This window comes from Diceros bicornis, chromosome 15 (genome assembly GCF_020826845.1).
Source record: "Diceros bicornis minor isolate mBicDic1 chromosome 15, mDicBic1.mat.cur, whole genome shotgun sequence".
In the NCBI taxonomy this organism is placed as follows: Eukaryota; Metazoa; Chordata; class Mammalia; order Perissodactyla; family Rhinocerotidae; genus Diceros; species Diceros bicornis.
The window spans coordinates 60,790,094-60,806,521 of record NC_080754.1 but is presented as its reverse complement, the minus strand read 5'-3'; positions in this window follow the sequence as shown (position 1 = coordinate 60,806,521).

Below are 16,428 nucleotides of genomic sequence, written 5' to 3'. Positions count from 1 at the left end.
TAGTCCTTTGCAGGTTCCAGCTTTCTACGGGTGTCTCAATTCCAACCCCCTGCCTTACTTAGGTCCAAGGCTCTGTCTCCTGCCTCTACATGGCCATCAAAACCTAAGCCCTTCACTCAGTGACATAACCAAGCCACCTGCATCCCACTCTCAGAGCAGCTAAAACTTCCCCTCCCGCTAAATGCTCTGGTTGTCAGTTTCCGCGTTGTGTTTGGACCCCTAGTGATTTCTTTCCCTTCCTCGGGAACTCAGCTGTCCGTTTAAAAGGCTGTCATATGTTATTCCTTATTTCTAAGTAACGTGCACTGTGGGAGGACTTTCAGGTGATTTTGGCCGCCATATTACTGGAAATGGCCCTCAAAGAATATTATTATTATTATTTTATGTGTGAGGAAGATCAGCCCAGAGCGGACATCCAATGCCAATCCTCCTCTTGTTTTTTTGCTGAGGAAGATTGGCCCTGAGCTAAGATCCATGCCCACCTTCCTCTACTTTATATGGGACGCTGCCACAGCATGGCTTGACAAGCAGTGCGTTGGTCCACGCCTGAGATGCAAACATGGGGGAATCCCAGGCTGCCGAAGCAGAGGGCATGAACTTAACTGCTATGCCACCGGGCTGGCCCCTCAAAGATTATTTTTAAAAGGAAAATAATCTTAGGTGTCAGACAATGTTGGCTTACACATTATTTTCTTACTGGAAGGCCATCCTTGTTTCTTTCATAGAAGAATGGAGGTGGATTTTTTTCCTGCCCTATTTCTTCATCTTTAAATTCTTTTGGCTTGGCTAAAAAAGAAAACAGAACTGTCAGCCTTCCATTACCTGAGCTCTGCTGCGTCTTTTATTTTATTTTTTATCCTAATCTTGGCACATTTGGCAGGATACCAGATTTCTTGCCAGTTTCTTGCAGAGGACTCTAGTGAGGGTGAGGAGAAGGATACATCTCACATACGTGCTTATATATATACTATGAATGGGTCATTTTTAGTAAGAGGAAATTGACCGGATTAATGATTCTCAAGTCTTTTGGTGAGCTCTGCTAGAAAAGTAAAAGCTGCTTGGCATGTTTCTTAGAAAGGAGATCATAATTTATTTCCTTTCATACGTTTCAGAAACAATCGCATAAGATAATTCGGACACAGAACAGGTTCTAAAAGGGTGAATCTTGGGTGGTTGGTCGTCCTCATGTTTTCCTCTTCTCTTCTTTAGTCATCAAACGCTAGCCTTGTCTACCTTGGAATTACATTCTGCGTTACACATCAGTCAGATCTCTACTTGCATTTGTCCTTTTCAGTCCTCAGCACTGGCATGAGTGCAGTCTTCCTAAAGGACATAACTTCAAATTCTTTAGAGTGTCCCCATGACCTTCAAAATAAAATCCAGACTCCCTAGCACAGCATCACTCGATAGTCCATGTCTACCTTGTGACTCTCATCTCCAGAGATTCTCCAGTATCTACCTTGCGTTGAAGTTGCACCAGATTACTAGCACTTCCTCCAAAGTCTACATAGTCTTATGACAAGCTTCTGGTTTTTTTTTTTTTATTTGTGAGGAAGGTCAGCCCTGAGCTAACATCCGTGCTAATCCTGCTCTTTTTGCTGAGGAAGACCGGCTCTGAGCTAACAGCTATTGCCAATCCTCCCTTTTTTTTTCCCCAAAGCCACAGTAGATAGTTGTATATCATAGTTGCACATCCTTCTAGTTGCTGTATGTGGGACGCAGCCTCAGCATGGCCGGAGAAGCGGTGCGTTGGTGCGCGCCTGGGATCCCAACCCGGGCCTCCAGTAGCGGAGCGTGCGCACTTAACCGCTAAGCCACCGGGCCGGCCCGACAAGCTTCTGGTTTTAATGTGAGTGTTATTGATGAATTTGCTTCCATTAAAGCCAGGAAAGTAAAATTTAATAAATTCTGGTTTTGATGTAAATAAAATATTTAAATTTAATGCTATGAGTTTTAATATATTTAGTTTTCAATTATTCATCATTTTATCAACTGCTTTCATGTTCTGGAAAAAATTAACCATTCAAGAATACATAAAAATGTGTATTGGAGGCTCACATTTTTCTTTTTGCCTCCGGCTCCCTTATGGCTCTGTATGGCACTGTTGTTGATCCTGTCTTTAAAATTTTGTTATTTTGTTCATCGTGGATTTTTTCGTTAATTTTCATGTGTAAAAATATTGCATTGAAATATTAATGTATCTTGATTATGGAGTCTTTTGAACCCCATCAGTTTGGCACATGAGGCGAGTACCTTATTCACCCCACCCTGACCCCAGCCCTGCTTGAGGTCTTTAGTTACGTAAATTATCCATTTGAGGCTAGTGGGTATCTGAAAGTATTGTAGTTGAGATATAGGGCTTTTATTCCTGGAAGTGGTTTCCATCACACCTCTCCATTTTGTAGTAGAGTTCAGAATTCTGAAGTGGGGAGAATTTTTTGTTATTTTATTATTTTTAAAATATTTTTAAAATCTGTAATACATTCACCTGATTCAAAATTCAAAAGGCATCGAGAAAAGATGTATAGTAAAAACTTTCCCTTCCGCCCCTACCCTCTAACCACCCAGTTCCTCTTCCCAGCGGCAACAGTTGTTAACAATATCCTTGAAGAGATCATTTATGCTTATTCAAGCAAATGTGTGCACATATTTTAATCCCCGCTTTTTACGCAAATGGTATTGTAATGTGTCTTGAATCTTGCTGTTATAACTTAACAATATGTATTGGAGCTCATTCCATATCAGTATATAAAGATGTTCCTCATTCTTTTTTTTTTTAATTGATGTTTTATTAGTTTGTAACACTGTGAAATTTTGGGTTGTACGTTTTTGTTTGTCCATCACTATATATATATGTCTCCCTTCACCCCTTGTCCCCCACCTCCCATTGCCCTTGGTAACCACAATACTATTTTCTCTGTCCATGTGTTGGTTTATATTCCACATATGAGTGTGATCATACAGTGTTTTTATTTCTCTTTCTGGCTTATTTCGCTTAACAGAATAGCCTCCAGGCCCATCCATGTTGTTACAAATGGGACAATTTTGTCTTTTTTATGGCTGAGTAGTATTCCATTGTATATATATACCACATTTTCTTGATCCAGTCGTCAGTCGAGGGACACTTAGGTTGCTTCCACTTCTTGGCTATAGTGAATAATGCTGAAATGAACATAGGGGTGCATAAGCCTCTTTGGATTGTTGATATCAGGTTCGTTGGATAGATTCCCAGTAGTGGGATAGCTAGATCATAGGGCATCTCTATTTTTAATTCTGTGAGGAATCTCCATACTGTTTTTCATAGAGGCTGCACCAGTTTGCATTCCCACTAGCTCTGTATGAGGGTTCCTGTTTCTCCACATCCTCTCCAACATTTGTTGTTTTTTGTCTTGGTGATTATAGCCATTGTAACGAGCGTGAGGTGATATCTTAGGGTTGTTTTGATTTGCATTTCCCTGATGATTAATGATGTTGAACATCTTTTCATGTGCCTATTGGCCATCTGCATATCTTCTTTGGAAAAGTGTCTGTTCATTTCCTCTGCCCATTTTTTGATCAGGTTGTTTGTTTTTTTGTTGTTCTGTTGTGTGACTTCTTATATATTAGGGAGATCAACCCCTTGTCAGATGTATGTTTTGCAAATATTCTCTCCCAGCTGGTGGGTTGTCTGTTCATCTTGATTCTGGTTTCATTTGTCTTGTAGAAGCTCTTTAATCTGATAAAGTCCCACTTGTTTATTTTTTCTTTAGTTTCCCTAGTCTGGGTAGGCATGTCATCCGAAAAGATTCCTTTATGACCAGTGTCAAATAGTGTGTTGCCTATATTTTCTTCTATGAGTTTTATAGTTTCAGGTCTCACCTTCAGGTCTTTGATCCATTTTGAGTTCATTTTTGTGAATGGCGATAGCAGATGGTCCACTTTCATTCTTTTGCAAGTGGCTGTCCAGTTTTCCCAACACCATTTATTGAAGAGACTTTCCTTTCTCCATTGTATGTTATGAGCTCCTTTGTCGAAAATTAGCAGTCCGTATATGTGTGGTTTTATTTTTGGGCTTTCAGTTCTGTTCCATTGATCTGTGTGTCTGTTTTTGTACCAGTACCATGTTGTTTTGATTACTATTGATTTGTCGTATGTTTTGAAGTACGGGATTGTGATGCCTCCTGCTTTGTTCTTTTTTCTTAGGATTGCTTTAGCTATTCGGGGTCTTTTGTTGCCCCATATGAATTTTAGTATTCTCTTTTCTATTTCCGTGAAGAATGTCATTGGGATTCTGATTGGGATTGCATTGAATCTGTAGATTGCTTTAGGTAATATAGACATTTTAACTATGTTTATTCTTCCAATCCACGTGCATGGGATATCTTTCCATTTCTTTGTGTCATCATGGATTTCTTTCAATAATGTCTTGTAGGTCTCATTGTATATGTCTTTCACCTCCTTGGTAAGATTTATTCCTGGGTATTTTATTCTTTTTGATGCAATTGTAAATGGTATTATCTTTTTGAGCTCTCTTTCTGTTAGTTTGTTATTAGCATACAGAAATGCAACTGATTTTTGTAGATTGATTTTGTACCCTGCCACTTTGCTGTAGTTGTTGATTATTTCTAATAGTTTTCCAACAGATTCTTTTGGGTTTTCTATATATAAAATCATGTCATCTGCAAATAGTGAGAGTCTCACTTCTTCGTTACCTATTTGGATTCTTTTTATTCCTTTTTCTTGCCTAATTGCTCTGGCCAAAACCTCCACTACTATGTTGAACCTCATTCTTTTTATAGCTGCTTAGTGTAAGTATCTCATAGGCACATTATTTAACCAATGTCTTATTGAGAGACACTTAGGTTGTTTCCAGTCCCTTTGTGTGAGAAACAGTGCTGCAGTGAATAACCTTGTTTATATGTCATTTTGCACAGGTGAGTATATCTGTAGGGTGAATTCCTAGAAATCAGATTTCTGGAATGGAAGGTTTTTACATTTGCAGTTTGATAGATATTGCTAAACTGCTGTCCATGGAGGTGATAGCAGTTTACACTCCCACCAGGAATAGAAGTGAGTCCCTGTTTCCTTACATGCACACACAATAGAATGTGGTCAGGCTTTTGCTTTGCCAGTCTAATAGGTGAGAGATTAGAGTGTTAATCGCAGTGTGGGGTTTTAAATTTCTCTTCGATAGAAACACCTTTTCACATGTTCAAGAGCCATTTGTATTTCCATCTCCTTGAACTGTCTCTTTATATCCTTCGCCCATTTGTCTATTGAATGATTGGTCTTTTGTTATTGATTTGTAGTGGCCCTTTATATAATAAGGAAATTGGTCCTTTGTAGAAAAGTTTCAATTATTTGTTCCCCAAGTGTTGTCTTTCTTTTAAACTTTGCTTATGGAAGTTTTTGCTATTCTGGACTTTTATGTAGACAGAATCAACGACCCTTTATATTATGCCTTCTGAGTCTTGTGTGAAGTGGGAAAACTTGGTGACAGCCCACTCAAGAATAAAGACCAAGGGGGGTCTTAGTAATCACCATATCAGTAAGGAAGGGAATGTGAATCAGAGTTGACTGTTAGGAATTTATAAAATTCCGTAACCTCTGCAATTTCCCCATATTTATTCTTTGTGTTGTCTTCTGTCTATTTCCCTACAGTGATTCAAAGCAGAACCCTTAACATGCTAAGGGCCCACGTGCTTGTCTTGAATAGGGAGAATGGAGTAAATTAAGAATAATAGTTCATTGGATGGGAAAAAGAATCCCAACATGTGAGCAGCTTTAAGAAAAGAAAGCATCCCCGGGACCTGCCTGCGGGAAGGAAAAAGAAGAAAGTGCTTGAAAACTGGGGATCAGCACTTTCCCCCTGCGGGTATCTCCTGGCACACAGTGGTTGTGAAGGATAGCTGCTTAGAACAAGAACCAGGCAGTGGTCATCACGGCTCCTTGGTGGTGACAAGGTACCTCTAGCTGTATCATGAGTGCATTAGATGTTTAATTTGAATGTCCCTGGTGGAGGACACAGTCATGTCATGCAGCAAAGGGCCTGAGCCTGAAGGAGTGGGCTAAAGGTCTGAAGCCCAGTGTAGCACATGCTGCTGAGTCCCTGACTCCCCAGGCCTCCTTCTTTTTCCTTCTTGTCTTTCTACTCCTTCCTTCTTTCCCTATCAAAGTACAGTGTTCAACGTCAAATGATATTTTATCTTTTCTCTGGTGTCTTGTTTCTAAATTTTCCAGTTAAAAGTCGGTAACACACTGCATGTGTGAGTAATCTTTTAAGTATTTCTGACTGTGGGGGTGTGCTTATGTTCCTTAAATTGGAAGGTGGCAATAAACAGTTCCCTGGGTTACCCAGGCACTGGAGATCTGGACTTGGGTTGGCCATTTGTGTCACTTCCTCTCTGTAGCCCGTTCAACATGAGCAGTTCTGTCACTATCCTCTCTTCCTAGTCACTTGTGCTGCCCTTTGAATCCAAAGGCGTCCTCTCGTTGGCACGTGACTCTACACCCGGCCTCCTTTCCTAGCATCTTGTTTACTCCCTTTTGGCTTCCTTCCAGACTTCTCTCTCCCAGCTCCCCCACATCCTCCTGTGTCCCCTCCTGTCCATCCCCACTTCCATGATCTGAATTCAGTCCTCCACAGTCTTCTGCCTGAACTAGTAAAGTACCTGAATGACTGTTGTCTGCTTAATCCAACTGCCGTATCGCTGCTAAGGCGATGTTTCTAAGTGCACATGGCAGGGTGAGGGGAGGACTTTATTTGAAGCAACTCTGTATTGTTTGCAAGTTTTAAAACATGCATGTAGTGCTTTTATCATTCAAAAGTACAAATATTGTATTATTATAATGTTTAAAATCCTTCAATAACTTTCCATTGATTGCAGGATGAAACTGCAAACTCTTAATATTATATGCTCCATTAGCTCTGCCACTTCATCAGTTTGTCAGCTTCATGAAGTGGCTTCTTGCTCTTCTCTTGTTCTCCCAGACAGTGACTCTGCCAGGGTTCTCAGAGATGCTCTGTTCTGATTAATCACAATAAGTAATAGCTCCCATGAAAGCATCTACAGAGTGCCCAGTGCTTTCCATGGGATCTCATTTTTCAACCCTGTAAGGTAGGCATAACCATCTCAATTTTTCAATAGAGAAACTGAGGATCAGAGAGATTAAGTGACTTCTCTAGGGTCACACAGGTATTGTCAGAGTCAGGATTTGAACCCAGTTCTGCCTAACTCTAAAACTTATGCTCTTCCCACTATACCATGCTCTCTAGAATGGAGTGTTCCAGTCATTCTGGCCCTGCCTTTTAGAGAAGCATTACTTCCTATCTATAAATACCTTAGGCAGTTTACTGTAGTAGTTCAGACCATGAGCTCAAACTGCCCGGGTTCAAATTCTGTCCCTAAGACCTGATAGTTGTGTAACCTTGAATAAGTTAATTTCTCTGAGCCTCAGCCTCTCCATCTGTAAAATGGTATGGTAATAATAGTTCCTCTCTCCTAGACTTGTAATTTGTAAAAAGATGATCCATATAAAATACTTAGAACAACGTGTGGCAAATAATATACATACCCTCAATAAAGCATAGCTGTTATCATCACTATATTGCAGACTCATCTCAGAATTCTCTTGACCCTTTTCTTCATCTAGAGTTCCTGATCGGTCCATCTGAATCCTGGTTTGCTATATCCTAATTGTCCCTTCTGTGTATTCCTGTGCAACAGAAAGTACCATAATTATATTGTATAGGCTTTGCCTTTCTGAGAGTGAGTTTTGCAAGATATAGCTTTAGATATACAACACAAATTTTATTTGTTCATATGTTAAATGGCTGATTGCTCAGATGCTGCTCACTTGTTAAGGAGTTACAGATTGTAATGATTTAATTGTCAAATTGCTGTAGCATTTTTTATAAAAGTACTAACAGTAGGAATTCAATTCTTTTATTGCAGAATTCATCTTTTTGGCCCTGTGTGTAGTGATCAGTCCCACTTGCTTGTCATCGAGGTGGGAACTCAAGGTGCCACAGTAACCTCCTGGTGTCTATTCTCATCTGCTCTTCTGTTTCTCACTTTCTGTGTCAGGTATCAAGTTTGGGCATTGACTTGAAGCAGCTGGTTTAGGGAAGCCAATCACAAAACCAGCCATGGGCTGGATCCCCTAGATTTGTCTGTGACTTGTGTGAGCTTGAGTCAAGTGAGCGATCTGCACAAGGCCTTGGACGTTCTCAGTCCCTCTGCTGTCATTCCCGTGTCATCTTTCATTCTCCCTACTGCTGTCATGACCTGCTCTGCTCTTCTTTTCAAGGAAAGGCAGCATATGGCCCTCTACAACTTGAGTGGTGCCACCTGTGGTTTCCTTTCCATAGTTCTTGGATTTTTTTCCTCCATACCTTTTGAGATGTCCCTTTTGGTCCATACCTGTTGCCCTGTGACTTGAGATCAATAAATCTAAACAATACCCTTACTCCTCCATGGAATGAAAATGAAAGTTGACAAATTTTTCCCCATCACTTCTTTCGAGTCCAGGAGATGCCAACAAAAATGAGGCTTGAAGAGCGTATGAAGAGTCTTAAGGGAAGCACTATTTGGGTGGTCTTTGGAGTAAAATCTCCCTGGGCCAAAATTTTTTATTACAGTATTGATATGAGGGAAAATAGACTTAAAAAAAAAGGACCATCAATTGCGTTCGATGTAAAGGCTGTTTTACATGGGGTTTATTGACTCGTTATATTTTTTTAATTCAAACTCCTTATAGAGATTTGTTGTTTTTAATAAATAAACATGAAGTTCTTGGTTGATTTCCTTGTGTCTGTTATCCCTAGTATTCATTCATGAATTCATGGGCAGGGACCTTAGGAACAGTCTATTTTTTTTTAAGATTTATTTATTTATTTATTTATTTTCCACCCCAAAGCCCCAGTAGATAGTTGTATGTCATAGGTGCACATTCTTCCAATTGCTGTATGTGGGACGCGGCCTCAGCATGGGCGGAGAAGCAGTGCGTTGGTGCGCACCCAGGATCCGAACCCGGGCCGACAGCAGCGGAGCACGCGCACTTAACCACTAAGAAATGGGGCCAGCCCAGAATCAGTCTTTTTTGTAATTTCCTTTTCAGATTGTTCCTTATTTGTGTGTAGAAATGCCATTGATTTTTGTGTGCTGTCTGTATCCTGCTACTTTGCTGAATTCATTTATTAGATCAATTGGTTCTTTGTGATGTCTTGAGAATTTTCTTTATATAAGATTAGCAATATAATTTTACTTTTTCCTTTCCAATTTGTATGCATTTCATTTCTTTTTCTTTCTTAATTGCTCTGGTTAGAACTTCCAGTACTATGTTGAATAGAAGTAGTGAGATCGCACATCCTTGCCTTATTCCTGATCTTAGAGGAAAAGCTTTCAGTCTTTCATGATTGAGTATTATGTTCACTGTGGGTTTTTCGTATATGGCTTTTATTATGTGGAGGTCAATTCCTTCTATTTATATTTTTTGAATGTTTTTATCATGAAAGAGTGTTATATTTTGTCAAATGCTTTTTCTGCATCAATTGAGATGATAATATGTTTTTTTCCCTTCGTTTTTTTGATGTGGTCTATTACATTGATTGAATTTGTATGTTGAACCATCCTTGCATTCCAGGAACAAATCCGTCTTGGTATGTTGTATGCTCCTTTTAACATGCTGGTGAATTTTGTTTGCTAGTATTTTGTTGAGGATTTTGCAACTACGTTTATCGGGGATAATGGTCTGTAATTTTATTTTCTCTTAGTATCCCTGTCTGGTGTTGGTATCAGGGTAATGCTGGCCTCATAAAATGAGTTTGGAAGTATTCTCTCTTTTCAATTTTTGAAAGAGTGTAAGAAGGCTTGTTGTTGATACTTCTTTCTGTGTTTAGTAGAATTCAGCAGTAAAGTTATCTAGACCTGAGTTTTCATTTGTTGGGAGATTTTTTTTTCAGATTTGTTGAGTAATTAGTGACATAAAACATATATGTTTAAGGTGTACAAGATGATGATTTGATACATGTATCTATTATGAAATGATTAGCACAATAAGGTGAGTTAGCACCTCCATTCCCTCACATAATTAACTTTTCTTTTCTAGTGATAACTTTTAAGATTTACTGTCTTAACTGTGTTAATTATGGTCACTATGCTGCACATTAGATCCCCAGAACTTATTCATTTTATAGCTGAAAGTTTGTATACTTTGACCCAAATCTCCTCATTTCCCCCATCCTTGAGACCCTAGCAAACACCATTCTCCTCTCTATTTCATTGATTTCAGCTTTTTTAGATTACACATATGAGTGATTATACTGTTTGTCTTTATCTATCTGACTGACTTCACTTAGCATAATGCCCTCAATGTCTGTCCGTGTTGTTGCCAAATGCAGGATTTCATTCTCTTTTATGGCTGAATAATATTCCATTCTACGTATATATATGTATATATATATGTGTATATATATACACACACACACACAGACATATATATACATATATATATATATACACACACACACGTATATATGTGTATATATATCACATTTTCTTTACCTATTTATCCATTGGTGTCCAGTTGGATTGTTTCCATGTCCTGGCTTTGTGAATAAGGCTGAAATGAACATGGGGGTGCAGATATCTCTTCAAGTTGGTGATTTCAATTCCTTTGGATATACACTGATAGGTGGAATTGTTTGATCGTACAGTAGTTCTATTTTTATTTCTTTGAGAAAATTCCATACTTTTTTGATGGTGGCTGTACCACTTTACATTCATACCAACAGTGCACAGGGTTCCCTTTTCTACACAGCCTTGCCAACACTTTTTTTCTGTTGTCTTTTTGATGATAACCAATTTGGTAGGAGTGAAGTGCTATCTCATTGTAGTTTTGATTGCATTTCCCTGATGACTAGTGATTAGGGGCACATTTTCATGTACCTGTTGGCCATTTTTACGTTGTCTTTGGAAAAATAACTATTCAAGTCCTTTGACCATTTTTAAATCGTATTTTTGGTTTCTTTGCTATTGAGTTGTAAGAATTCCTTATATACTGTGGTTATTAACCCCTTTATTCTTCTGATTGTTTCTTTTGCTGTGCAGAAGCTTTATGGATTGATGGAGTCCCACTTGTTGAGTTTTGCTTTGGTTGCTTGCACTTTTGGTGTTCTAGCCAAAGAAATCATTGCCACGACCAATTTCAGCAGACTTTCCTCTAGTTTTCTTCTAGTACTTTTACAGTTTTGGGTCTTACATTTAAGTCTAATTGCTTTTGAGATAATTTTTTAGAGTGGTGTAAAATAGGGGTCCAATCATTTCTGCATGTGGTTACCCAGTTGTCCCACCACCAATTATTGTGGAGACTTTCCTTTCTCCATTGAGTCTTCTTAGCTCACTTGTCAACTGTTTGCTGAGTGTATGTGTGTGGTTTTATTTGTGGGCTCTTGATTCTGTTCTGTTGGTCTATGTGTTTATTTTTATGCCTGTACCATACCATTTTTATTACCATAACTTTGTAATAAAGTTTGAAATCAGGAATTGTGATGTCTCCAGCTTCATATTGCTTTCTCAGCATTGCTTTGCTTATTGGAGGTCTTTTGTGGATCCATATGAATGTTAGGCTTATTTTTCCTATTTCTGTGAATAATGTACTGGGAATTTTAATAGGCATTGCATTGAATCTTGAGATGGATTTGGGTAGCATTGGTAGTAATTTTAACAATATTAATTCTTCTGATCCATGAACCTAGGCTATCTTTCCATTTCTTTGTGCCTTTTTCAATTTCTTTCATCAGTGTCTTGTAGTTCTCAGTGTATAGATCTTTCACCTTCTTGGTTAAATTTATTCCTAAGTATTTTATTGTTTTTGATGCTATTGTAGATAGGATTGTTTTCTTCATATCTTTTTAGATAGTTATTATTAGTGTACAGAAATGCTACTGATTCTGTACGTTGATTTTGTATCCTGCAACTTTACTAAATTCATTTATTAGTTCTAAGAGTTTTGGGGGGAAGTCTTTAGTGTTTTCTCCATATAAGATCATATCATCTGCAAACAGAGGCCATTTTATTTCTTCCTTTCCGGTTTGGATGCATTTTCTTTCTTTTTCTTGCCAAATTTCTCTGGTTAAGACTTCCCGTCCTGTGTTGAAGAGTAGTGTTGAGAGTGGGCACCCTTGTCTTGTTCTTGATCTTGGCAAGAAAGCTTTCAACCTTTCACCACTCAATATGCTGTTAGCTGTGTGTTTTATTACGTTAAGGTATGTTCCTTTTATAATCAACTTTTGAGTTTTTATCATGAAGGCTGTTGAATTGTGTCAAAGGCTTTCCTGCATCTATTGAGATAATTTCATGATTTTTATCTTTCATTCTATTAATGTGGTATATGACATTTATTGATTTGCATATGTTGAACTTGATCATGGTGTATGATCCTTTCTTGAGTTTAGATAGTTGCATTATAATGTGTCTTGGGTCATTTGAGTTTGAAATGTTGGGGTGACATATTAGCTTCATGAACTTGGATGTCTAAATCTCTCCCCAGATTTGGGAAGTTGTCAGCCGTTATTTTTTTGAAGATAAACTTTCTTTTCCTGTCTCCCTCTCTTTTCGTTCCGGTACGCCAATAATGCATAGCTAATTTTTGTTATGGTATCCCATAATTTACATCAGTTTTTTTCACCCCATTCATTCTTTTTTTCTTTTTGCTCCTCTGACTGGATGATTTCAAATATCATGTTTTCTACTTCCACTACTTATATCTTCTGCTTTGTTGAATCTGATTTTCAAGGTCTTTATTGAATTGTTCAATGCAGTGATTGTGTCCTTTAACTGTAGAATTGCTGTTTGCTTTTCCTTAATGATTTCTATTTCTCTGTTGAACTTCTTATTTGTTCTTGTACTATTTTCCTAATTTCATTTAGTTGGCATCTGAATTCAGTAGTTCACTGAATTTTTAAAGAGGATTATTCTGAATAATCAGAATATTCTTCTTCATCAGATGGTTCCTATATCCCCATTTCTTGGTCAGACATTGGAGATTTATAATTTTCCTTTGCTGGTGTTATGTGTCTTTGATTATTCATGATCTTTGTGGCCTTGCATTGGTGTCTGCAAATTTGAGGAAGTAGCCACCTCTTCCGGGCTTTACACATTGGCTTTAGCAAACAAAACCCTTCACAGTCAGCCATTCTCAGGAGTCTGTGTGAGCCATCTGGCGGTGTCCAGGGGCAGGCTTGCTGCTGGAGTCCTTGGGCAGCCCGGTGCTGGGGTGAGTGGAAAGCTTGGGTCCATGTGATTCTGTCTGGACCTGGGCACAGCTGGGATCCTGAGTTCACGAGTACCACCACTGGAGCCTGCGTTTGCAGGTGGCGATTGAGAACCTGGGGCCACAGGAGTCATCCAGGGCCATGAGAGTTGGCTGGTCCTGGGGTTAGCTGGGAGTGTTTATTCACAGGAGTCTGGCAGAGCCAGGTGTCACGAGAGATAGCTTGTTCTGGGGTGGGCCAGAAGTCTGGGATCTTGGGAGCGTGCTGGGAGCCTGGGGCCACAGGAGCAGCCTGGGGTAGCAGGAGCCAGCAGGTGCTGGGTCAAGATGGAAGTCTGGGTTCCTGGGAACCTGCCGGTGCCTGGTGCCATGGGAGCTGCCTGGGGCCACCTGAGTCACCAAGCATCTGGGTGAGTTAGGGGCCTGGTTTTGTAGGAGCTTGCCAGGTGCCTGTTTCTGGGGGAGCTTCCAGTGGCTGCTGGAACTGGCAGATGCCATGGTGAGATATGGGCCTGAGTTCCCAGTAGCCCACGGGAAGCCTGGTGCTGTGGCATCTGCCTGGGGTTGCTGGAGCCACTAAGTGCTGGAGTGAGCTGGGGTCCTGGGTTTGTTGGAACCCACTGGGAGCCCTGCCATGGAAGGTACCTGTGTCTGAGTTTGCTGCCTTGGGCCATGCGAATAGGCAGGCACCGAGTGAGCCAGAGTCTGCATTCAGCCGAGCCCACCAGGAGCCTGGTGCCAGGGACAAAACTTGGGGTGACAGGCACCACCTCGGCCTGCTGAATACGGTGGACACTAGGCTGAGATGGGGGACTGGGTTCCCAGGAGCCTGCTGAGTGCCTGGTGCCAAGGACGCTGCTTGGGGCCACTAGAGCTGGCATGCTCCAGGGCGAGCCAGGGCCTGGGTTAGCAGGAGGACTCAGGGAGCCACCTAGGTCCATAGGAGTCAGCCTAGTTCTGGGGCAGGCTCGCTCTGGGTCTGTGATGAAGTCGGACACTCACTTTACTCTCCTTCCTGTTGGGAGGTTTTTGATTACCGATTCAGTCTCCTTATTTCATATTGGTCTGTTCAAGTTTTCTGTTTCTTTATGAGTTAGACGTGGTAGGTTGTTTCTAGGAATTGATTCGTTTTGTCTTCGTTATCCAATTTGTTAGTGTACAAGAGTTCAGAATTGCCTCTTATGATCTTTTTTGTTTGTTTGTTTTTGGTGAGGAAGATTAGCCCTGGGCTAACATCCATCCCATCTTCCTGTACTTTATACGAGACGCCGCCACAGCACAGCTTGGCAAGCGGTGCGTCGGTCCGCACCCGAGATCCGAACCTGTGGCCAGTGCTGCAGCGGAGTGCGAGAACTTAACCGCTACGCCACTGGGCTGGCTCTGTCCCTTATGATCGTTTTGTTTCTGAAGCATCAGTCGTAATGCCTCCTCTTTCTTTTCTGATTTACTTTATTGGATTCTTCTCTCTCTCTTTTTTTAGATATTCTATCTACTAAGGGTTTGTCAATTTTCTCTTTCCAAAACATTAACTCATTTTTATTCATCTCTTAATTGTCTTTCTGTACTCTATTTCCTTTTTTTCTGTTCTCATTTTTGTGACTTCCAACTTTCTGCTAACTTTGGGTCTAGTTTTTTTGTTTTTCTAGTTCTGTGTGTTGTCAGTTAGGTTGTTTATTTGACATCTTTCTTCTTAACAATGTACAAATTAATCCCTGTAAACTTCCCTCTTAGTATTTTTTTATTTATTTTTCATCAGGAAGATCAGCCCTGAGCTAACATCCATGCCAATACTACTCTTTTTGCTGAGGACGATTGGCCCTGGGTGAACATCCGTGCCCATCTTCCTCCACTTTATATGGGACCCCGCCACAGCATGGCCTGACAGGCGGTGCATCAGTGCGCACCCGAGATCCAAACCCGGGCCGCCAGCAGTGGAGTGCGCATACTTAACCGCTGCGCCACGGGGCCACGCCCCTCTTAGTATTATTTTTGCTGCATCTCGTAAGTTGTGGTGTGTTTTTAATTTTCGTGTTTGTTTTGAGCTATTTCTAATTTCCCTTTTGATTTCTTCTTGGATCTAATGTCTGTTTAAGAGGTTGTTCTTTAATTTCCACCTATTATGAATGATGCAGTTTTCCTTCTGTTATTGATTTCTCGTTTCATGCCATTGTGTTCAGAATAGATACTTAGTATGATTTCATTCTTCTTAATTTTGTTAAGATTTGTTTTGTGACCTTACATGTGATCTCTTCCGGAAAATCTTCTGTGTACTCTTGAGAAGAATGTGTATTCTGCTACTGTTCCCTTAGTATTTAATGTTGTTTATGTCTGCTGTTTCCTTATTTTCTGTCTGGGTATTCTATTCATTGTTGAAAGTGAAGTACTGAATGCTCCTACTATTTGCAACTTGTTATCTGATCTGGATCTAGGATTCAGAATATATAAATATCTCTTAGAACTCAATAATAAAAGACAAATACATCAAGTAAAATAGGCAAACAATTGGAATAGACATTTCTCCAGAAGGTTTGCCAATGGCCAATAAGCACCAGAGAGATGCTCAATATCCTGAATTATTAGGGAAATGGAAATTCAAACCACAGTTTGATAGTCTTTTACACTCACTATGAAGGCTGTATTCAACATAATGGAAAATAACAAGTGTTGGTAAAGATGTGGAGAAACGGGAGCCCTCATTCATTCCTGGTAGAAATGTAAAACGATGCAGCACTATAGAAAATAGCTTTGCATTTCTTAAAGTCTTCAACCTAGAATGACCGTTGACCAGGATAGTCTGATGTGAGGTATCTCCCAAAGAACATTGAAAACATATGTTCAAAGAAAAACTTGTCCCTGGACATTCAAAGCAGCATTATTCACAATAGTCCAAAAATGGAATAAACCCAAATTCATACGAAGTTACCAATACATAAAGCAAACATGGCATACAAATACTGTGGGATATTATACAGCCATAAAAAGGAAGAAAATACTGCTGCATGGTAGGCCGTGGATGATCCTTAAAAATGTGTGCTAATTGAAGCCATACACAAAGCCACAGATTATATGATTCCATTTGAATGAAATGTCCCAAATAGGCAAATCCTCAGGGAGAGAAGACAGATGAGGTGTTTTCATGCACTTAGTTTCGGGGAAAATGCAGAATGAATGAGT